Raw genomic sequence first — 25,478 nt, 5'->3', positions numbered from 1 at the left:
GCTTCCTAAGGCCCACTTGACTTCACATTCCAGGATGTCTGGCTCTAGGTCAGTGATCACATCATCATGATTATCTGGGTAGTGAAGATATTTTTTGTACAGTTCTGTGTATTCTTGCCACCTCTTCTTAATATCTTCTGCTTCTGTTAGGTCCATACCATTTCTGTCCTTTATTGTGCCCATCTTTGCATGAAATGTTCCCTTGGTATCTCTAATTTTCTTGAAGAGATCTCTAATCTTTCCCATTCTGTTGTTTTCCTCTATTCTTTGCACTGATCGCTGAGGAAGGCTTTCTTATCTCTTCTTGCTATTCTTTGGAACTCTGCATTCAGATGCTTATAACTTTCCTTTTATCCTTTGCTTTTCACTTCTCTTCTTTTCACAGCTATTTGTAAAGCCTCCCCAGACAGCCATTTGCTTTTTTGCATTTCTTTTCCATGGGGATGGTCTTGATCTCTGTCTCCTGTACAGTGTCACGAACCTCAGTCCATAGTTCATCAAGCACTCTATAAGGTATTTGTTTTTAGGAATAGAGTATATATTCCAAAGTGATATATCAATTAAAACGTAGATTTGGGATTCATCTAAGTTAGTGTGGCTTTAAAATTCATATAGTCAACTAACAAATAGCCTTATATCAAAATTTCTTAGTATTAATATGTTTTTTTATATAAGGTAAATGAATTAAAATATTCTAACACTAGTTGTATGATTTGTCCCCCAAAGCCCATGATCATTTTTTCCTCTATATATTTATCTTGCACACATAATAATATAGTTTTAAAAATTCACAGATGTATATACTATATATTATATATAATGTTATATTATATACTACATATTATAGATTAATATATTTAAACTATGATATATACTACAATGTATATTATATATTGTGAATATATATGTATACAAATAAACTTTTGTTTTAGGTTCTGTATTTTCAACTTCTTATTTAATCAACATATAAAACTTCAAAGTATGTATCATGGCCAAACTAATAGATTAAAAACAAAGGAAAATAACTGCCCTTCATACACTACTGTGGGTGTGTTAAAGAAATCACAATTTAGATGACAGGAAAAAAAATAGTCAAATGAAAAACTACTAATACTTTCTCATATCAATTTATCTTCCTGGCATATTAAACATCTTTATGTGTATATTTTTGTTTAAAAAAGAAAAGACCTGGAATCCCCAAAATGACTAAATCTAGTAAAATTGGAGAAGCTATCAACCTCCACTTTTCATAAATAATAATTAAATTTTGCTCATAATTTTTAGGTTTTGCATGAGACACTAATTTTCTCATGCACTCCAAAGTCAATGCAAATATCCCCTTAAGAATTTTAATGTTTCCTAAGGCAATTAAAATATAGTACTTGAATAATGGTAAGCTTAATGTCCTCGAGAAAAGATAGAGAGTCTTAGTTTATATTTCCTTTTATGTAAATCCACTTTGGATTTAAAGGTAATGTGATCTATAATTAAAATGCCTGAAACAAGAAAAGACATCATAAAAAGTTTTGTGAAGCATCAGTCTCCCAAGAATCATAATAGACTTAAAGCCAACAGATTTGCATTATCCTGAAGAAAGATACAATGTTAACAACAACAACAAAAAAAAAAGAACAGGAAAAACAAAATGAAAAGCCATTTCAATACTGTGTAAAGCCAGTTAGAAGAGTGGAGCATTACACATCAGTCTCCCATTTTAATTCTGACACATATTACATGTGTGACCTCCAACATTGGACCTCTCCTTGTGAAATATTCCTTCCATCTGCCCACTCCAAAGGGTCATATGAGGTAACTGACACAAACTTCCTGCAATATATTAACACAAAGAGCCCAACAAATCATAGTTATTATGTTAGTGAGGATATAATATTATATTCATATATTTTCAAACAAATGCTAATAAAATCTACTTTTCCCAGATGATAAGAAGCAATCAGCGGGCTTCCTTGGTGGCTCAGATGAGAAAGAATCCTCCTGCAACACGGGAGACATGGGTTTGATCTCTGGGTTGGGAAGATCCCCCTGGAGGTGGGGATACATGGCAAACCATGGGATACATGGCAACCCACTCCAGGATTCTTGCCTAGAGAATCCCCATGGAGAGAGGAGCCTGGAGGGTTACATGGGGTCACAAAGAGTCAGACATGACTGAGCAACCAAACAAGGAGCAATCAATAGCCTGATTATTCACACTGCAAACATTCTTTTCTGTAAAAAAGCATTGATCCTTTACCCTAAGCTTTAAAATAGCTCTCTCTATGTGTTGTTACAATGAAGTCACTCTTTGAAAATACTGAAAGTGAAAAATCCATGTTGTTGTTGAGATGCTTGGTCATGTCCGACTCTGCAACCCCACAGACTGTAGCCCTCCAGGCCCCTCTGTCCCTGACATTTCCCAGGCAAGAATACTGAAGTGGGTTGACATTTCCTTCTCCAGGGCAATTTTCCCAACCCAAGGATCAAACCCATGTCTCCCGCATTGGCAGGCGGATTTTTTAAAACTGAGCCATGAAGGAAACCAAAAACATCACTAGTATTTCTTAAATCTGAAGAATCAAACTTGGAAAATATAGATATGAAACGCTATAAATGTAACAGTGTACCACATTACCCTGTAGCATCTCTAAATATTCATGTGCTTAATAAATATTTTCAGATTAATGCTTGTTATGGTATGTTGTAAAGCATTGTTGTATAAACAATGGTTATGTTTCTCATAGACCTACATAAATTCATTCATAATTAAGGTCTCTTTTATGAGCTAGTGTGAAAGATTTTGGACTTCTGAGGCAATAATAAGGTTTTATATACATATATATAGCACATACCCCAGGGGAACACATGTTTGATGTATACTCATCACTGACCTGACTATAAAAAAAAAAAAAAAAATCAAAGTTTCAGTAAAGAAATTTAAAGACTGATATTAAAAATCAGTATTGATTTGTTATGGCCCATTTCTCGGCATGCAGGCTGTCTGATTTTACCCAGAGGGTGTTACAGACCTGGGTTTATATTTAGAATATACTGAAGTTTACACCTACCAGACACACTTATGTCTTTAACTAAATTAGTAAACAGTCAGTAATGCTCCCTGTAATTTTTCGGATCTGAGAAAACTATAGAGGTACCTTCCACGATGGAGCACAGAGACATTTCAGAAATAGGCATGGCTTTGTAAGAAACCTTCCTCTAAAAAATGACTGAAATGTCTTTTGAAAGAGTCAGTGTAGTATTATCTTCTACAGTGAGTAGCACAGTACTCTGATGGTCTATCTGAGTTTTGTTTTATTTTCCCTGCTTCCTTCTAGCCTTGACTTTCAATTGCCTGTCCACAAAATACATACCTAGGATATTTTGAGGCATGACACTTTATGGCAGAGCAGAGATATTTATAATTCTAAACACCCAAGCCACACTCTTTGGTGTTTTATTTTTCCTTTTGGCATGTATAAAATAATATCTATTTTTCTGTTATTTTCAAAAATTCAAGTAAATTCAATTGTGTTCCCTTGGTTGTCGAAAAGTGTTTTGTTTTGTTGTTTTAATTGATCAAGTAGCCTTTTTTGGATGCATATTCTCTTCGAGAGTCTCTGACTTTCTCAAATACTAGTTTAGTATATGTTGTAATATTTGGTATGCCTTCCACTGTGCGTCAATTCTCAGAGGGATAGTGAAACCTTTTATAGAATTGGTTGAAAATCAACTGCACATGGAAGTAATTTGTAATCTAGAAATCTCTCTGCCCTAGTGCCACCCACCACGAGGGAACACAATAGTTAATGATTAGAGAGACAGTGATAATGTTAAATCCAAGTTACTCTTAATCTTGGGCACTTAGTTTGTGTATGTGTGGTGGGAGTGGGAGTGGGATGGAGGGGCTGCAGGGAACAGACATTGGAAAATGACCAGATAGATCATTTTTGCAGAAGTCTTCATGCTACGGGAGAAAAGTCATAATCTGTGCAGTCAGATAAACAGGGCTTCCATTGCCAGTTCTGCTGATCACTACCTACTTATTAGACATGTTACTGCATGTAGCCAGGTTTCACTTTTAAAGTAGGGATAGTCATTCCTACTTCACAGTACTGTTGGAAAGATTAAATTTCAAGTATGTGTAAGGTTCCTGGCACATAAAACTTCTAGTCCATCGTTATCTTTCCATAATGTTCATGTCATTCAGTCTTCCGTCCACTTCTACATAATTTAAATTACTTTAAGCAATTAGATACTAAGACTTTGTATGATAATACAGTAGCAGCTAAGAGATACTGCCCTTTAGCAACTCAAAACTTAGTGAAGGGTATACCTAGCCCATGTACCACATACATAACCAAGGACACACAACCAATAGCTCTTTTTGTTAATGGTGTTTTCATTCTTCCATTCCCTTTCTTTCCACAAACTGGACTCCGACTCGTCATCAATCATCAGATCCATCAGATCCTGAATATTTTTGTTGTTTTAGTCACTAAGTCATGTCCTTTGCATCTGGTTTATTCTTTGAATTCTCCTTCTGGCCACTATTCCATTCTTTGTGTTCCTCTAATGGCCACTGCTCTCATTTAGGCTCATAGAAACTATGAGAGTTTCTCAACAAAATTTCCTTCCTCAGCACTTTCTAATGAATATTTTGCAACACTAATTTGGTTATTATCATTTAACAAACTTATTTCCTTCTTCTACTTTCTAAAACCTTTGACCACCCCGTGCAAAACAAAGCTGATTTGTTTAAATCAGTAAAGCTCTTGACCTCTTCCTGTAATTCTATCTTCTTCTAACTGGCCAACCCAATCCAGGTCATAATGATAATAAATGTCCTTTAAGCATGACCTGCATTCTTTTGCCTTTTCTTTATTTCTCAAGTTGGAATTGCCTTCAGTGATTCATCCTTCACCCTCCACAAAATATTGTCGTGTCAAATCTCATCCAAACTTCAAGATACTGATCTGCATTGTTGGCATGAATCTTTCTCATACCTATATTATGACCTTCATAAATATGAGCTCTCTTAGAAATATGCATGCCTGTGCCTATATATCTCATCCACTGGAATGTGACATCCTGAAGGGCAGGAAATATCAGACCCAGTTATGGATTTCCCAAGGCCTTAGAATAACACTTTGCTTTATCTTCAAGTGGTTTAAAAAAAGAGTCTCTCAAATGGAACTGGATTCAGCTTCACTTAGGCAAATTGTTCTCACCAATTTTTCTTGTATTTCTCTCTCATTTATCCAGATATTACCTTTTTCAACTTTTTAACATAGTTCCCTAACCCTGACTAGTGAGATTCAGTCTCATACTTTCTTTTTACAGTTTAACAATGGCATATATAATTAGTCAGCTTCCCATATTCATTACAGAGAAGCTGTGTAATGTTTTTTTCTAATCCAGCCTTTATGGGATCCTGAACTTAGAGGAGAAATTTCATATACTGATTGAATGAACTGAACACAGCTTAGAGTATACTATATGTCCACAGGAGGAAGAGAACACCATAAAGCAATCATCTTCAAGTTGAGAATTCCCTTCAACAAGCGCTGCACAGCAAACTACCTCAGATCTTACTGTGCTGTGCTTTCGCTCAATTGTGTCCAACTCTTTGTGACCCCATGGACTGTAGCCCTTCAGGCTCCTCTGTCCATGGGGATTCTCCAAGCAAGAATATAAGAGTAGGTTGCCATGCCCTCCTCCAGAGGATCTTCCCAACCCAGGGATCAAAACATATCTTAGCAGTGGCTTAAAACAATAACACTTATTTTGCTGGATTCTGGAATTTATTTATGTATTATTTATTTTTGGCTGTGCTGGGTCTTCCTTGCTTTGCCTGGGCTTTCTCTAGTTGCAGCAAATGGAGGCTGATCTTCGGTGTGGTGTGTGGTCTTCTCATTACTCTTGTGGCGGAGCACAGACTCTAGGTGCGTGAACTTCAGTAGTTTCGACGTGCAGGCTGGGTAGTTATGGCTCATGGGCTTAGTTGCTCTGCAGCATGTGGGATCTTCCTGGACCAGGAATCAAATCCATGTTCCCTGCATTGGCAGGAGGATTCTTATCCACTGCACCACTGGAGAATTCCCAGAATTTATTTTTTTAAGCACTCTACTTTACTTAGCATCTGGTGTGTAGCTTAAAGCCTGGGGGCTGGAAATAAAGGAAAGCTAATTCATTTACATGGCTTGTCAATGTAAGCCTGTGCTCAAAGCACCTGGAGATGGCTTTTCCAAGTGTCTTTCTTGCTGCACGGCTGAGTTCTAAGGGCAAGCATCCCAAAAGGAAGAGGTAGAAACAACAATGCATTTTATGCTAGCTTCCAAAGTCACATAGCACCCACCATTTCAGCTCTAGTAACAGGCCTCTCAGGTTCAAAGAGAAAGGCACAAAGAACCTGTCTTTTGGTGGAGGAAGATCAGCATCATACTGTAATGAAAGTATATGGATGGGAGATACTGGCGTATAATCTTGGAAAAACACAGTCTACCATATAAAGCTTAAAGGTGACATCTACAGGCATTATTATCCTCCTGCGTCTTGATAATGTTCCCCAGTGCACATTATGGGATGTGGGTTGCTATGATATTGGTGGGGATAAGACTAAGATCATCAAATACATTGCCCTATAGAGTTTATTCTCTGGAGTTGGAATTAAGATATCTCATAGCTGTTAATAACTATAGATATTACCAAATTCTAGGGTACTTGTTTAAAGATGTAGATTTCTAGTAATCAGAGATATAAAATTAGTAGGTCTGACTTAGGGACAAGTTATGTGATAAGGACCTTCAGTGATGCTGAGGTGATTGATTTAGGGTCACACTTTGAGAAACACTTGCGTCTTCTATGATTTCAGCACATATCATATAATAATCTATTCATATGAGTCTTTTCAATACACAGCCAACATTATGAAGGGGTAGAAGTGAGAAAGAAAATGCTCAGCTGTGCTGATGTTTTATTTTCTCAGTCTTACTGTCTTGGTCTTTAGAAGGAAGTTAACTAGGATGTATGCTCATGATTCCCTCTTTGCAGCTGCATGGATTGTAGCCCACCAGGCTCCTCTGTCCACGGACTTTTCCAGGCAAGAAAACTGGAGTATGTTGTCATTTCCTACTCCAGGGGATCTTCCCAACCCAGAGATCAAACCCAGGTCTCTTGTTCCTCCTGCATTGCAGGTGGATTCTTTACCAGGGTGCCCCCTGTGAAGTCCTGTTAACTGGGATTTGGATGCCAAATGGGATGTGGGAAATCAGTTCAGTTCAGTTCAGTCGCTCAGTCATGTCCGACTCTTTGCAACCCCATGGACTGCAGCATGACAGGCTTCCCTTCCATCATCAACTACCAGTGCTTACTCAATCTCATGTCCATTGAATCAGTGATGCCATCCAGTCATCTCATCCTCTGTCATCCCCTTCTCCTCCTTCAATCTTTCCCAGCATCAGGATCTTTTCCAATGAGTCAGTTCTTCGAATCAGGTGGTCACAGTATTGGAGTTTCAGCTTCAGCGTCAGTCCTTCCAATGGGTATGTGTGAAATAGAAATTGTTAAATGTAGTCAATCTCTATACATATTTCTTTACCTCAAACTTCAAAATAATTCTGTATTTTATATAAAAATAAACAAATAACTGAAATTTTGGAGATGAAATTGCATTCAGTCTGAAAGCTTGGGAGAGATAAGGGCCAGGATCCAAAGTTTCTCTAACTCCAAAGTCATGACCTCTTTGTCCACCATCTGTCCATGTTCAGCATCAATGGAACAAAATCTAAAGTTGACTGCATATCCTCCAATGAATCTGTGAATGACTTACTCAAAACCAGACATCCTACAGATCACGAAAAGATTTTTCACTCCCAACAGACTAGAGATTTTCATAACACTTGACATAAATATGTTTCATCCTAAAGTCATCTTGTCTCTGCAATGCAGCACTGAACATAGAGAGTCGCCCAAATACTCTTAGAAATGTTGTATGAGATACAACACCCCTCCTTCTTAAAAAGAAGGGCACCCCTTTTATGTAACCCTGTTCCCACAACTGAAAATGAATCAAGTTGACCTTCTGTCTGGGCAAGAATAGAAGTTTCTCTCTTAAACTTTCTCAAATTGGGGAACCACTTTTCCTTAACTGTAAGTTTTTCACTTTAGCACGCAATGTAGATGACCCGCACTGCAGGAACCTGTGAGAATTCAGTCACGAGTGAACTGCCACCCAACACAGAACAAAGGCTCTCCTAAGACTTATGATGTTGGCAGGATAATGGGTGTATTAACTTTCCTTTCTCCCAGCCTCTAGGCATCTCCCTCACTATCAAGCTTAATCATCAGAAAGTGGAAAACCTTGGCCATTTACTCTTATCCGCTGCAGAAAGGCCTTCTCTGAGCACAATTGAATGTTATGTTCTCAGCCTGTAAAGTGAATCAATACTACAGTGGTTCATTCCAACAGCATTTTTGTTTCTTGCAGATGCTGTCCATTATTTTATTCAGCAACTTGTACACGAGGAACCTCTTGATAAATTTCTCCTCAAACTTGGTTCCGGGAAAAAGTTTGTTTCTACAGATGAATGTGTTTATTTTTCCTGTCAGACAAGGAAAAAGAAACCATGTAAACCGAGGTGTTTATCTTCCTGTCTTTCCTGTTAAAAATCTTAGTAATGCCCAATTATAGTAATTCACTTATACTAAGAGCCTGCTGACATCTGCTTGACTTTCTTGCTCCTTTTTGAAAATATCTTATCATGTTATATTTTTGCATTTGGGGGTTAACATTATTTTGAGATTAAAGAGTAAATTGTAAACAATGCAGAGTAAAATAAATACAGATAAAGTAACTTAAAACAACATCTCCCAAGACTTCATGATTCTTCACTCCAGAATTTTATAAATTTTCTCTCAATAAAAGCTGAAGTAACAGAATTTTCTGATTAGTTCTAGCATACAGGTATTAGAATCCCAGAAAGTCTTTTTTATTCAAAATTACTCCTTTCAGCTCTTATCAACACATTAGGGAAATCATGTCATTGTCAAGTGTTGCTGCCAGTCATTTGTCAGTTACCAAGATGATGGTAAGTAGTGTAGTCATGTCACATCTGGACCACTTTTAACTTCTTTATTTCTGTAGCCCAAATCACTCTGACTTTAAAAAAAGTATTATAATTCTCTCTAAATTTCTATAAGAGACACTGAGGTAATAATGCGTGTGTGCAAACCTAGATTTTCATAAGTTCATATGCATTGATATGAGACTAGCACTGCTTTCCAGGTTGTTGACGTAAACAAGTATCTCTTTTAGTGGATCAAGCAGAAACCAAAAACTGTTTTACACTGAAACTTATCTGTAAAGCTAAAACTAGAAGTGAATCTGCTCATATTCTCTCTAACTTTGTGACAGTATTATTGTAATGAATAATTTCGTTGCTTAGTCGGGAATTTACTTTGTAACCAAGCCTTCATTTTAATTGGTCAGGTCCCTAAAATATTACAAATGTTTAGAAAGGTTATAATCCTGTCAACTGGGTCACTTGAAAGTACTTTACTGTTCACTTATGTCCCAGAAATATTTTTGCATAATTTGCTTGAATAAAAGGTTGTTTTTTTCTTGTTTCCAGACTGTAAAGTCAAAGGAAACTAAAATCACCTTTATGGAAAGGTTTTTACCTTCATCAGCTCATTATATTTGTAGGACTAAGAGCTCTAATTTTCAGGGTATGTGACTGCCCCCACCTCTCCAACACATGCACGCACACACACAAACACACACACACACACACACACACACACATATTTTCCGAGTGTGATTCTTTCCTTTGATCATGGTGCTGAAATGAAAATTTGGTTGAGTATCTTTCCCATAAACATAGATGTGAGCACTGATGGGAATTAGACTACGATTTATAGACAAAGAACTTTATGGGGCTCCTGAGATTCTTTGTGAGGAAAAGGTAAACTCTGCCTGATGTGTCCAATTTCTTAACGAAGTTTTACGAAGAAACACTTCTTATAAACAGCCCTGGGATGAATACACACCACACATGTGCACACATTACATAGTAGGGAATTGGGTTTTACATTTTAAATAAAATATCTCCATAAGCAGTGTGTGGCCTTGGAACCTTTTCAATGTTTTCTTCTCATCTCCAAAATATCACGCCTTTATGTACAGATGGATAAGGGGATGTCCCTTCCTAACACTTAGTTACCGCCACTCACAGAGTGAAGAATGCTATTTAGACTCAAATTCTCATTCAGTGGAAATTAATTCATGTTGGCAAAGGTGGTATTTAACATACATTATAATTTCCTTCCTAGTTGTATGACACTTCCATTTAAACATATGGAATAAGCGACATGGAGGGAGTTTATATAAAAATAACCAGTCACTCTCTCCAGAAATCTGCTGAAGATGACCAGAGTTCTGAGGTACTCATTAGACGCCACCCAAATATTTAATTAACACAGGTAAATGAACAGCATTATTTATGTCTTGGAGGTTAAAAGGCAAAACCACACCCCAAATGGCTTGGGATTCCCTGGAGGCTCAGATGGTTAAGAGTCTGTCTGTAATGTAGGAGACCCAGATTCCACCCCTGGGTGGGAAGGATCCCCTGGAGAAGGGAATGGCTACCCAATCCAGTATTCTTCCCTGGAGAATCCCATGGACAGAGGAACCTGGTGGGCTACAAGTCTATGGAGTCCCAAAGAGTCGGACCTTTAAAAGATTAGGCTGCACTACTCCCAACCTAGCATCCCTTTGCATACAAAAAGGAAAACCTATATGAAGGACTTTTGAAACACCTGCCATAGGGGTCTCATGTTGGTATACTTTCTATGCATTTATAGCAAGAAACAAGTTACAAATAAACTATTAAAATAAACTTTTCTTGTTTTATAAAGAAAGTGGAAGGGAATACACTTTTGTTGTTGTTGTTTTTAAACTTAGAAGATGAGCTACTGGAATCTTTGGAGAGCTTACATCTTTCAAATATATATATATATATATTCTTTTCAGTTTTACAGTATATCTTGCACTACACACAGTAACACATCTCTGTCTCCTGTCATTCTGGGAAGCAAAATATAAATCATGTATAGTTTCCTTCTGGATATGTGAGATCAAGTTTCCAGTGTCTATCTTCTCATTTCTCCCCTAATACACAGTGATTCTGATGACAGTTATAAAAATACCTTACATTCATTTCTTTTTAGTTGTTAACTGACTGAGTAGTAGTTAAGGTAATTCTTTTTTAGCAGATAAATAGGAATTTATTAAGAAAAAAAATTATCTTTAACAATATAAAAATTAAATGTTAAGGCACCTTTTACTTCCATCTTGGTATATGCAGCAAAGATAAATGGTAAGGTAATTCTTAAATTTAATGAGATTGATTTATTTTCCAGCTCCTAGCTCATGGAGATCCACACAGAGAACTGCTCTGATGAACAATTCTTAATTTTTGGAAACCTATGCTCTCACTCATGAGCAAGACATGACTACAACTCAGGCAGCTTCTGAAATGCAAGGAGAGGTATAAACAAATCCAGAGACCTCTTCATGTCTGCAAATTTGATAAAATGTGTGATGGGCAAAGGGAAGACTTTCTGAATCAGTGTTTAATGGTTTAGAATTAAAGCTATAAACATCCATTTTCTTTCTGGAAATATAAAGCCAGAAAATGTTATCAAGTAGACTTCTCAGAAGAGAAATTTCCTTTAGTTGGTAAAATATGCCTTTAAATTAGAAATGACAAAATATTGTAAAAATCATAGATGCTAGGAGTAGGAAGAGACCTAATAAGTCTGATTACAAAGGTTAACTGTTAATGAGCATCTACCATGGGCTGGGTGTGGTGAAGGCTTTTACATAGAGTTCTCCTTTAATACTCACAAGAAACATGTGAGGGAAATATTATTATTGTTCCTATTTTATGGTTGATCAAATAAGGCTCAAAGAGGTTAAGATACTTGCTTGGGGACACACAGTCACCATGAGAAGTGCTTGGATGGCTTCTAGAGAGCCTGGCTCCAGAGTTCAGATCTGGTCACTCTGGCTGTCTAAAACTAACCTCTTGTTTTTCTTGAAGCAGTCTGGGGCAATTACATACCCTAAACCATTCAGCCCCTTAGGGGCACAACTGGAATTAAAACCAAGGTCAATCTCTCACTTAAAAAATTTACTTCCTAAAGAAGGAAAACTGGAGAAGGAAATGGCAACCCACTCCAGCGTTCTTGCCTGGAGAATCTCAGCGACAGGGGAGCCTGGTGGGCTGCCGTCTATGGGGTCGCACAGAGTCAGACACGACTGAAGTGACTTAGCAGCAAAGAAGGAAAGCAGAAACAGAAAACATACTTATGGTCACCAAGGAGGTAAGGAAAGTTTGGGATTAACTTTAAATTAAATAAATTAAATAAAATAGGAGTTTGGGATTAACAGATACATATTACTATATATAGGGGAGATAACCAACAAGGACCTACTGTACAGCACAGGGAACTCTAAGCAATATTTTGTAATAACCTAGAAAGAAAATAAAAATCTGAAAAAGACTATATATGTGTAACTGAATCACTGCACTGCACACCTGAAACTAGCTGGGCATTGTAAATCAACTATACTTCAATAAAATAAAAAGGAAGAGCCATGACACATGACATTACTTATGTGACCCCAAAAGCAGAAGTGACCGCTCTATAAGAGTTGTGGTTCCATTTGGACTGGTTACTCCCCCACCCCCACCCTGCATCTTCTCCCCACTCATTTTCAAGCCTCATAAAATACTCCTGGACGGATTACACTGGCTAAGCACACCACTGCAAGGCTGGCCTGGTGCGTGTAAATTGCCTCTCAGTGGGTGGCTATTATATTTATATTGGTTTAAACTGTTTCCATTGCCAATCCATTATGCTGGAATTCCCCCTTGCTGAGGGCAGCTGTGTTATTCTTTTCTTTGACTGAAGCCCAAGAACTCTCTCTCCAACTCCTTGGGAACCAACCCTTTAGGAGTAAACAACTTGAGTCCAAAGGGGCCCCTTTTTAGCCCTTCTACCACTTGCTAAATCAGGATCTTTCCCGTCCAGCCCCAACCAGTTCATATCGCTCATTTTTCAAGGAGATAGAAATTGGAGTGGAGCGAGAAAGGGATGTGATGCCTATTTATGCAGAGAGTGAAAGCAACACACTGGGAATAACACTTGTGTATGTAAGTCTGTTTCCTTAGAATGCAAAAGATTCAAGTATCACCACAAAGAGGGTCCAGATGGTCCTGGGTATGTCCATACCAGTACCTTCAAGTACAACACAATGTTGCAAGTGCCCCTTTCTGAACAGACTCTCCTAGCAAACACGTATGGCTACTTCATCCTTAAAACAAAAGATCTTTCCTCAGCTGAGAATTCAAAACTAGCCTCTGGTTCATCCATATGGGGTACTGCCCATGCTGATCTAGAAGAGTCTTTTTTGTTTCTCTTAACATCAGTCTTCGTTTTCATGTCATCTGTTTCATCTTAGAAAAAGAAGGGAAAAGCAGAGAAAAGCCATGAAGCAGTGAGAAGTTTGGCACAGTAGACTCTTAAAAATGAAAAATGCCACATGGGAGAGATCTTTGATTAGAACATTGATTTTCGCTTCCACCAAATGGAAATTTGTTTCCATTTTTTTAACTCGGTCATTTTCTTCAACTTAGGTCCAACATAAGTCTTCAAAATTGTCTTGGAAACTTGAATAAAATATTTCTTTTGATGAATGAAGCAAACAAAAAACTAGTGACAAAGTCAAGAACTAATTGAACATTCGTAATCAGCAATTCTATGTGTAACTGAGCCCAAGAAAATGTGTTATGTTCAGTACTATGCATTTCTGTCTATATTTCCTAGTGATCTGAAAGAATTAGGAAGCAAGTGTATAAATTTTACTGTTTCTTGGAGTGCCAGGTTTATCACTACAAACTGATAACCTTGATAACCTCACCTACGTACGTGTCCTATAAGCTCTCTGCTCTCTTTTTCTTAGACCATTTACTTTGGAAAACTTAAAATTATGATTACTTTTGTCTTTCTTTGAAATGTATAGAATTTTGTCATCTCTAAGATCCACAAATGCCTTTCTTTAGGATTCAGGGATATCCTGGGGAATATTTCCCCATTTGCCTCTTTTAATATCTGTGTGGTGGGGAGAGGGGAAGGAGCCTAACTTCAGTGGGCACCTAGTTCAAGTTGCAAAACTATCTCTTCATATACAGATAAGAAAAATTTGTTTTCTGTGAATAAAGCCTATTAGCTAATACAGATCAAAGATAGTCATTCAAATTACCAGGTAAAATTAGGATGAACTGTGTGTGGTGAAGGAAATGTGCTGTCAAGTCCTCTCACTTGAGGACCCTTACTTGAGAACTAGTTATTCTTTGTCTTGAAAACGTGTATAGAACGGTTTTTATCTGCCTAGATGTACTAGAGGGTAAGACTAATTTTTGCCTTTGCAGTCTCTTAGTGATTGCCTGTGATTGACATCACATTCTGATTTAATGCTTATTCAATAATACAAGTAAATTATTTTATTTTGTAAAATAAAATACTAGAATCAATAATTCAAATCATAAAAGTGAATAAAATTTTCTTTGCTACTTTTGTAAAGAGGATTTCTTTGGGGTGGGAAGAAGATTTTGTTTCTCATTATAGCACCCCAACACTGTTAAATTTTGAGGGGAAGGAGGATTTACATGGACTTTGGAGGCCATGTGTAATGGAGCAAGATTTTTTGGACTCAAGACCCAAGATTCTAGTATCAAGGTGTGTGTGCAAACCAACCTCTGTTTCAGTCAAAACCACAGTCAGACATGAAGTGTTTGTTCTGCTTTTACTTGCCTGTGTAATGTACTTTGGGTCCATTAAATTGACATTATCTTGTTATAACAAAGTCTCTAAAGCAAAAAAGAAAAATAAACTTTTCAAATGCTCATAAGAAAAGCAGATGAATGTCAAGTTGAAAATCATGTCAAGGAAATTTTAAGGAGATAAAAAATAGTTTGTTAAATATATGAAATTCACATACATAACAAATTAAAGTACTATCAGAGAAGGGTGATTTATTAAGACTCAATTTTAATGTTTGTGTTTAAAGTATATGCCAACTGTTCTCAAAATTTAATAAGTATTAGAGTCATGTGAATGGTTGCTTTAATACAGTTTCGAGGAATCTACCCCTGAGATTTTGCTTCAGGACATAGGTGTGGGTCCCTGAATTCTCCAATTTTCAGTATACCCCAAGTGATCCTGATACAGGTGATCCAGAGGCTCTAAATTACAGAAACATGGTATGTGCATTAAGTGCATGACATTCCGAATTCCAGCCACTGGAACTCAAGCCGACCTGGTCTCATTTTTTAATAACTAAAATATATATAGTCATTGTTCGGAGAAGGCAATGACAACCCACTCCAGTGCTCTTGCCTGGCAAATCCCATGGACGGAGGAGCCTGGTAGGCTGTAGTCTATGGGGTCGCTAGGAGTCGGACACGACTGAGTGACTTCACTTTCACTTTTCACTTTCATGCATTGAAGAAGGAAATGGCATCCCACTCCAGGGTTCTTGTCTGGAGGATCCCAGGGACGGGGGAGCCTGGTGGGCTGCTGTCTATGGGGTCGCACAGTGTCGGACACGACTGAAGTGACTTAGCAGCAGCAGCAGCATACAGTCAATGTTATTATTTTATTCAAGGACTATTCAGTTGTCATACTATTTTCATATACAGAGTCAGAAAAGGCAAATATTAATAATTATGGGAAAGCATTTTTTCTAAATTGTTACACTGATGTCTTTCAATATTCCTAAGATAAAGAAGACCCAGAGTTATATTTTAAATATTGTATTAATTTGCAAAACCAGAAGCCAGATTATAAGGAAGGCAAAAACACATCAAAATAAAAATGAGTAATGACAATAATTTGGGCTTCAAACTCTATGCCAGAAGTTTAATAAAATAATAGAAACTTCATTTATCTTTGCTATAAAAGGGAACTCCATACCTGAAATGTCAAGGAGATAAGTCTTTAAAGTAGAGAGAGATTTACCTGCCCCTGGAGAGGCACTTTACTCTACCTGGATAGCCCAGGAAGGAAGGATTTCTGGGAGGTAAGTTCAGTGGGAATTACTTTGGAAATTTTTCCTTAGAGGCACAAAATTTAAACTTACATCACTGTGGAAAGATTAGCACTGTTGAAATTGAACTCCCTTGGTGAGAGTTGTAGCAGAACAGTATCTCCTGTTAAACTTGCTGTCGATTCCAGCTAACTCAATCTCAATTTCTTTGCTTTTTAAAGCCCCCTGAAGCTTTATAAAATGCCACTGATACACTTTCTCTTATGACACGGATCAGTACTGTCATAAAGGAAAGCATTCCTGACTCTTATCTCCATGAGATTTCCAATATCACCACTGCCTTCTTTTAATATTTCAAATCAGTAAGGTCTTTAGTCATAGAAATCATAGGCTGCCCTGCTCAGCCTTACAAAGTGATAGGTCATTTTTCAACACAAAACAAAAACAAAATACAGTGAAAATCCAGTGTGTTGTAGAACTGGATTCCTCTTTTTTTTCCTTCTCTTTATTTTTATGTCATTGTTGCACTTCTGCTTCTTTCTTTCTGTGTTAATCGTTTATGCATTCTATTTTATATCTGTGTACAACTATTCAACTTTTATTTTACATACTCCGTATATTGATTTATTTTATTTTTTGTTGGCTTTTTTTTTCACATCCATTTCCTATATAAGATTTTCTAACTAAACAAGAGTTTTTTGTTTTTTTTTTTAAATACTTTATACTTTACACTCTTTTTTTCTCTCCTGATTCCATTTATCTTTGTGCTGTTTGGTTGCTGTCATGTCTGACTTTTTGCAACCTTATGGACTGTAGCCCACCAGCCTTCTCTGTTCATGGGATTTCCCAAGCAAGAATACTGCAGTGCATTGTTATTCCCTTCTCCAGGGGATCTTCCCCACATAGGGATCAAACCCAAGTCTCCCACCTTGCAGGTAGATTCGTTACCCTGAGCCACCAGGGAAGCTCATCTAAACCTTAATCATTTCCCCTTCTCTCTCCTGTTATGGGCCACCCAAAATTCATTTGCTGTGTACCTACTAAATTAGTATGTTGAAGTGTTAACTCCTAGTAACTCAGAATGTGCCTATATTTAGGGATAAGATCTTTTAAAGTAAGATGAGGTCACGGGGTGGGCCCTAGTACAATATGACTGGTGTCCCATAAGAAAAGGAATTTAGGACACAGGCCATGCAGACTGAAGGAAGAACAAGTGAAGACCAGGCCAGAAGGCTACCAGACGATCAGAGAGGCCTCAGAGGATACAAACTTATCAAAGCCCTGATCTTGGGCTTCTAGCCTCTAGCACTGTGAGAAAATAAATGTTTGTTGTTTAAGCCCCCCTGAACCCACTCCAGTCAGTGTGATTTTGGGATGGCAGCCCTAAGAAAACTCATCTGTCCTGTTTCCACCTTTCCTCCTCTTTACATTCTTATCAGAGCTCATCCTTGTTTTTTGAATATTCAGAGCAGCAGACATGCCCTGGGGCTCCCTCACTTTCCTTCCTGCTGTTTATTCACTTCTCTTCTTCTCTATTAATTAACACATGAAATATTAAAAAGTATTCAAAAGTTCTTTTACTGTTCAATGCATTGTTCTGTGAGGGTTTCAACTTCTCTGTACTATAGTTTCATTATCTGGAAAGCAGAGAGGATCAAAGTATTCATCTCATACAGAACCGTTGTAAATATTTTACTTATTAACACATAGAATGCTGAGAATACTGTCTGGCACATAGCAAGCCCAAGTAAATGCATGTAGTGGTTTTGTTATCACTGTTCTTTAATTCTGTAAGTATCCACTGAGTGCTGATGCTGGGCCAGGAACCAGATTCAAGATTCTCACAAAGGAGGAAAACAAGAGAATATATAAACTAACCAATAAATAAGAGAGTACTGTTAGATTTTGATAAATGCTATATTCAGTTAATTTTAAAAGTTGATATGATACCAAGTGACAAAGTGGTTATTCTAAATTGGGGGCTGTTTGTAGAAGTGACTTTAGTTATAAAAGAAGTAAAAAAGCCAGCCCTGCAAGACCAAATGAAGTGGAGAAAGAAGCAGCAGGAATGGTTGTGCAGGACCCTATGGTGGGCATGAGCTTGGTGATTTTAGGGAGCTGGAGAAGACTCTTGCTATAGGTCAGTGGGTAAAAAGGTGAGAAAAAGTAAAATAAAGTCATAGGGAAGCCCAATTCACATTGGGCTTTGTAAGCTACTGAAGCTTTGAGACTTTCCCAAACACAAACACTGTCCATTTGGGGGCTGATCTTATAGAGTGTTGGGGAGGTGGTCGGAGCTGGTGAGACTCTGAGCTGCCAGGAGATCGTGGGCTTCCCTGGCGGAGGGGTGTTAGGGCCCGTGTAATCTACAGAGGCAGCTATACCTGGGAGACACACCTCTGACTGCAAACAGGTACCAAAATATACACTGTGCCCTCCCTTTTATTCCAATTCTAGGAATTTACCATGAGGAGATAGGTCCATTAAAGGATATGAGAAGATGTTGGTTATAGTAGGAAGAAATTTGGGGGGAGAAAAAGAAAGGGGTGTTTGGAGTAGGGAATTTGTTTAATGTGTTGTCTGCCATAGAAGGAAAGTAACCCGCTCGTGCCTTCACTAAGTATTTATTCCCTCCTTCCAGGCGATAGCTTCTGGAGTATCTTCCCTTAGCACAAAATTCCTCTGTGTTTAGGTCCATCTCTCCCTCTCAGTCCACAAAGATAAGCATCCAACAGCTATCCAATCAATCATTCATTCACTCAACAAAGATATACTGTGTGCTTTGTTGTAGACGATAGTGACACCAGCAAACCACAGCCCTCTTATTTCACTATTAAGTCCATGGGGCTGCGAATAGTTTAAAACATATCTTTAGTTGAGGATGCATGCATGCATGTGCACTCAGCCATGTCTGACTCTCTTCGACCCCACGGACTGTAGCCCTCCAGGCTCCTCTGTCCATGGGATTTCTCAGGCAAGAATACTGGGATGGGTTGCCGTTTCCTACTCCAGAGAATCTTCTCAACCCAGGAACTGAACCCATGACACTTGTGTCTCCTGCATTGGCAGGAGGATTCTTTGCCATCTATTGAGTATATGCCTAGGAGTGGAATTTCTGGGCATCCAGTATGCCTACGCTCAATTTTAATACATTCCAGGACAGTGCTGTTAGACAGAAATATGACATAAACCACAAATATAATTTTAAATTTTTAGTAGTTACATTAAAAAAGTAAAGAGTCACAGATAAAATCAGAGTAACATATTTTAGTTAACTCAATATATATCCAAAATACCCTCCTTTTGACATACAGAGTTAATATTTAAATATATTAATGAAATATTTTACATTACTTTTCCATACTAGGTTTTGAAAAACCCAATATATCCGATATAGGAACAGCGCATCTCAATTTAGATCAGCTACATTTCAAGTGCACATGTAATTAGTGATTAGTCCATTGGACTGTGCAGTTTTAGAGGGAAAGGATTTTTAGTCTCTTTCATTTCCTACTGTAGAAAAGGAAAACTTTACATTGACTCCAATACTTGCCTAGAACATAATAAAATTGAGTTATGTGTTTCTTCACAACCAGTTCTAACACGTCAAAGCTGATAGACTGCTAAGAACTTTGAGTGACCCAGAAATGCCAGGCCCTCACTCAACCTAAATGAAGATTTTTTCCTGATCAATGACCATGTTGCCAGAACTAAATCTGGTTCAAGACAGTAGGGAGGATCACAGATGACTCCACATGGTACAAGATAATGAGGCAGATGTGAGCAGGGTCTTTATGATTTTGTAAACATTGGAGCTTTTATCATTTAGGTCAGTGATTTTTCAACATTTTTTATAAGTGCACATTCCAAATTCTGGAAGATACATTTTTGTCTGTGTATGTGTGCTCAGTCATGTCTGATTCTTGCGTCCTAATGGATTGTAGGCCAGCAGGCACTTCTCTACATGGAATTTTCCAGGCAAGAATACTAAAGTGGGTTGCTGTTTCCTCCTCCAGGGTATCTTCCAGATCCAGGGATCAAACTCACATCTCTTGTGTCTTCTGCATTGGCAAGCAGATTCTTTACCACTCTGCCACCTGGGAAGCCCTGGAAGATATTTTTTAACAGTGATTCTAATGTAGGAGATCAAAAGTTCACACTGAGAGATGTAAGTTGTGTTTTGAGGAATCCTAAGAGAGTTTTAAAACAGGTAAAGGATATTCAAGTTTTTTTTTTCTTTAAGATCTCTCTTGTAGAAACATTTAGCATAGATTTTACAGGGTGAGATCTGGAAGTAAGGAGAACCAAAGTGAAGCTGTTGCAATTGTTCAGGTAAGAAATAATAAAAGCCTGATGTGGCTACATTTGGCCAGAGATAGGAGAGGGTGCATTCAGGAGATATGAGGACAATCTGAACCTAATATGCTCTGCAAAATAAAGTTGGGAGAGAAACATGGAAGTGGGCTGCAATTACTAGATGGACCATTGTGTTGTTGTTCACCAAGATAAGAAATTCCAAAAGGAAAGTGGAAGATGAATGTTTGTTCATTCCAATGCAGAATGAAAGTGTGCTATTTGAACAGGCTGTCTTGTCAGTTTCTCTCAGCCTATTTGCCCTTCCTGGCTAGCAGTGGGCACAATGTGAGCAATCACAATACTAGAAATGAAGTGATTACAGGCTTAAAGAGCAAACTTATGGGTTATCAAGGTGGAATTGGAGACAGAAAGGGATAGATTGGGAATTTGAGATGTCGCTAAGTCAAATCTGACTCTTTTGTGATGCTATGGACTATTGCTGGCCTGGCTCCTACGTCCATGGGATTTTCCAAGCAAGAATACTGGAGTGGGTTGCCATTTCCTTCTCCAGGGGATCATCCCAACTCAGGGATCGAACCCAGGTCTCTTGCATTGCAGATGGATTCTTTAACACTTAGCCACCAAGTAAGCCTAGGATTAACATGTACTTACTGCTCTATTTAAAAATAACCAATGAGGACTTGTTGGTTGCTGTATAGCACAGGGAACTTTGTTCAATATTCTCTAATAACCTAAATGGGAAAAGAATCTGAAAAAGAAGATACATGTATATGTATAATGGAATTACTTTGCTGTACATCTGAAACTAACACAACATTGTCAATCAACTGTACTCTAATATAAAGTAAATAATTAATTAAAATAAAATAAACCAACTTGACCCCCTCTGGACAAGAGACTTTTCAGACACGTGAGTACACATTCTGCAATTCCATTTTTAATGATGTTGCTCTCCTATCTCATCGTGAAAATTGGGAAGTACAAAAGAAGTCTTCAGTCTAAGTACTTGTCTTTCTGTCTTATTCAATGATTGCTAAACATAATATACAATGATTTAGTAAGTAATAGGCCAGGCCTACCAAAAGAAAAGAAATGGAGTAATTAAACAGAAATAGCAAGAGCTAGTTAGTATTGCCTCAGAGATATCTGATACTCTGACCCAGGAAGAGCCTAAAACACTATGCTTAATACTTGTAAATTAAAACAGATTTTTCCAATCAGAATATCTATATATCTCCTTCCCTCAAAATTTCTCCAGAACTCAAAAGAAATCTGATTCCTCTGAGGGAACATGACCACCAGAGAGACTTCAAACAAAGAGTGTTCACGTTAAACAGAGAATGGCAACGTTATATCCCTCTTGGGTTTAACAAGAAACACTTCAGATTTATTAGGGATTAATGATAAGGATACTGAAGCCAGAAAAAAACCTTTCAAGGTCAGTCAGAGTCCTTGATATGCTGGAATGATATGCCTTAGTCCTCTTTAGAAAGTTCTCAATGAAAGAGCCTTTCCAGGTACAGTTAATTAGAGATTCCTCTCCTGGATGGATGCTGTTGGACTTTTAAAATCAAATTCTGACATTCAGAATGAGAAAAATTAGAGAAGCCATCCCTCTTTACAAAGTTATATGTGAGTGCACAGCCCATTATGAGAGCCTGTATTTCAATAATAAGTTATACCAGTGCAATAGACTTTTGTTGAATTAAATTGCTTTCTTCTCTCCAGCACAAAAGAAAACAGAAACTTTCATAGAAGTTTCATAACAGAAACTTCCCTTATAATTGCAGAGAACTGGGAATGGTATGAACACTGAGCTATCACCCTTTGTGAGCTTTCTATTTCTTGCTAGGATGGGATCTGAAACCAAACTTCTCTAGTACTACAGCTTAGATTTTTCCATTGCAAGAGCTACTTCCCAGCATATTTGCTTTAGAATGCCCTGTTTTCCTAATGTGGTTGGTATTCCTGCTTGAATCTAGGTTGTGGTCACCAAAGGATTCAGGACTGAAATATACTTGAAATACACACCATCAGCTCAAAGACAATTGGACTAGGATGGATCGATCACCTACTCAGTCTGGCTTCCAGATACCTACTCAAATCCTTTCTTAAGGATTCTCCAATAAGGGAAATGAAAACCAAAAGGAGAGTTGCTTGCAAAACATCAAAAAGCAGAAGCTTTGACATCTTGGTGCCAGCACAGAACAGTGGCAGCAACAACAATCTTTCCTGTAGCAACACTGTCACCTTTGAGATTTTGGCAATGAGTTACAGTTTGGGGGCCCAGCAATACTAGGACACATTGTTCAGTGAGACAGACCTGGAGTGAAGGAAAATGGTGGTCTGTGTCTCCACTGTTCTTTCTCTTCTCTCTGATCTCTTCATAGCAAAGTATAGAGGGCTTTAGTCCTTAGAGCTTCTCTGATCTTCCCATAGGTGACAATATTCGGTCTGTGGTCTCAAACATACCATACACTTGTTGTTCAGTCACTAAGTCATGTCTGACCCTAATGATTTTCAAATTTATGTTATCTAGCCTACATTTTCCCCTTGAACTCCTGGTTTGTATATCCAAATAACTGTTCGATTATTTTCATCTGAATATCGAATAGGTATTTCAAAATTACTGTATCCAAAATCAGAATTTGATTGTTTCCTCTAAATCTCCTCTTTTCACACTCTTTTCTTTCTCCCAAATGACTGCTCTGTCTTTTGAGTTGTCCACACCAAATAGCTCAGAGTCACCATTGGTTTTTCTCCTTGGCCCATCCCATGTTCAGTTCATCTGCAAACCCGCATAGTTTTTATCCTCAAAATACATCCAGCATCCACTCCAAGGCCACTGCCACCACGTGGTCCAAACTCCATCACATCTGCCCTGGACTGCACTAGCTTCCTTACAAGTCTTCCAACTTCCGAAGCTGCCATCCTAATTGGAAGTCTTGATAGAACCGGCAGAGTGATACATCTAAACCACGCATGGATGTTTTTCAGCCTCCTTCTCCATGACTGAAACCCTTCGATGGCTCCCCATACAGTCATGAGGAAAGCTGGAGTCTGCACACTCACTATGTCTCGTGTGCAGCCCCAACACCCTCCATATCCTGCTCACACTGTCAGCACCAGACACACCGACCTCTTGCTAATCCGGGAATACAGTTGCTCGCTCCCAATTCCAGGGGTTGGGACCTAGATGCTCCTTCTGTTTAGAATTCCGTCCTGAAAAATATTTATGTAGCTTTGTTCCCCCAACTTCCTCAATCTCTATTCAAATATCACATGATGAAAGTACCTTGAATCAAAAAGCAGCTCTGCTCCCAAACTGACTTTACCTCCTTTTCTGCATCATTCTGTACCTGACTTACTACATACACTTTTGCTTATTTAATTGTGCAGTGTCTATTTCCCCTAGGGATGAAAAATTTAAGAGGTCAGAATTTTGCTTTTTTTCACTGCTTATATCCAACGCCTAGAACAATGCTTAGAACACAGTAGGTTGAAAATATATATGGAAAGAATGATCAGTGGAAATAAAGTGGAGATTCACAGATCTGCTTGATCATCAATTGATGTACAGTGCTAAAGATATATGTATTCCTGGGCCGAGCCACAAATGTGGTATTTCAAATTATTGGAGAGTGGTGCCTTAAAATCTGAGTATTAGATAGCTCCCAGGAGATTATGAGACTTAATAACCACGAAACCTAAAAACTAGCTCTCAGAGCTCCTGGAAAAAAACCTTTGAGAACCACTGAAACTACTTGGGAGCTAGAATTCCCAAATATAGGTCAGGCCAGAATCAGACAGGGTTAGGGTTTTATAACCGGTGTTTGACCCTGACCTACCTCCAGGCTGCCCCAGTTTGGGAAATGTAGGTAACAATAGAAAGTGAGTGATTCTGACTAAGCATCACATTTTGCTAAGAAACTCCAGGCTAGCCCCCTTCTATCTTTCTCTAAGACACCAGGACCACCTACAGCTAAAGGAGAAAGGTAGAAATGCTCCTGATTTGTACTCACATGGAAGCAGAGAGTAAGAGAAGTCTTGGTCTGCACAACCCTGAGCACAAAATCTATGGGTCATATACCATCTAGACCAAAGTGAGTTAATTACTCCTAGGTGTAAGATGGATAGACTCCTGCAACAGGAGTCAGGACACCTTGCTTCTGGGGACAGATCTCTTTAACTGGACCTGCCTCTGCTCTCTTTTATGTAAACTGAGTTTTTCTGACTCTGAGAGTCCAGGGCATGGTCTCAGCCCTTCAGGACTTAAAAGCCTTGCGCTAGAAGTACTTTTCTCTCCTGAAAATGATGAGAAGGGTATCTGAGTAGCTAGAGTAGGTGATGGCAAGAGAAAAGGGACAGGAGCTTCTTGTGGATAATCTAAGCCAACTGACATGGACTGGGACTGGGGATCTAGGAAAAGAAATAGTTCAGTTCAGTTCAGTTGCTCAGTCGTGTCCGACTCTTTGCGACCCCATGATTTGCAGCACGCCAGGCCTCCCTGTCCATCACCAACTCCCGGAGTTCACTCAGACTCACGTCCATTGAGTCAGTGATGCCATCCAGCCATGTCATCCTCTGTCGTCCCCTTCTCCTCCTGCCCCCAATCCCTCCCAGCATCAGAGTCTTTTCCAGTGAGTCAACTCTTCGCATGAGGTGGCCAAAGTACTGGAGTTTCAGCTTTAGCACCATTCCTTCCAAAAAAATCCTAGGGCTGATCTCCTTCAGAATGGACTGGTTGGATCTCCTTGCAGTCCAAGGGACTCTCAAGAGTCTTCTCCAACACCACAGTTCAACACCATCAATTCTTCGGCGCTCAGCCTTCTTCACAGCCCAACTTTCACATCCATACATGACCACAGGAAAAACCATAGCCTTGACTAGATGAACCTTTGTTGGCAAAGTAATGTCTCTGCTTTTGAATATGCTATCTAGGTTGGTCATAACTTTCCTTCCAAGGAGTAAGCATCTTTTAATTTCATGGCTGCAGTCACCATCTGCAGTGATTTTGGAGCCCCCCAAAATAAAGTCTGACACTGTTTCCACT

Source organism: Bison bison, unplaced genomic scaffold (assembly GCF_000754665.1).
Source record: "Bison bison bison isolate TAMUID 2011002044 unplaced genomic scaffold, Bison_UMD1.0 scf7180017864035, whole genome shotgun sequence".
Lineage (NCBI taxonomy): Eukaryota > Metazoa > Chordata > Mammalia > Artiodactyla > Bovidae > Bison > Bison bison.
Note: the sequence above shows the minus strand (reverse complement) of the source record.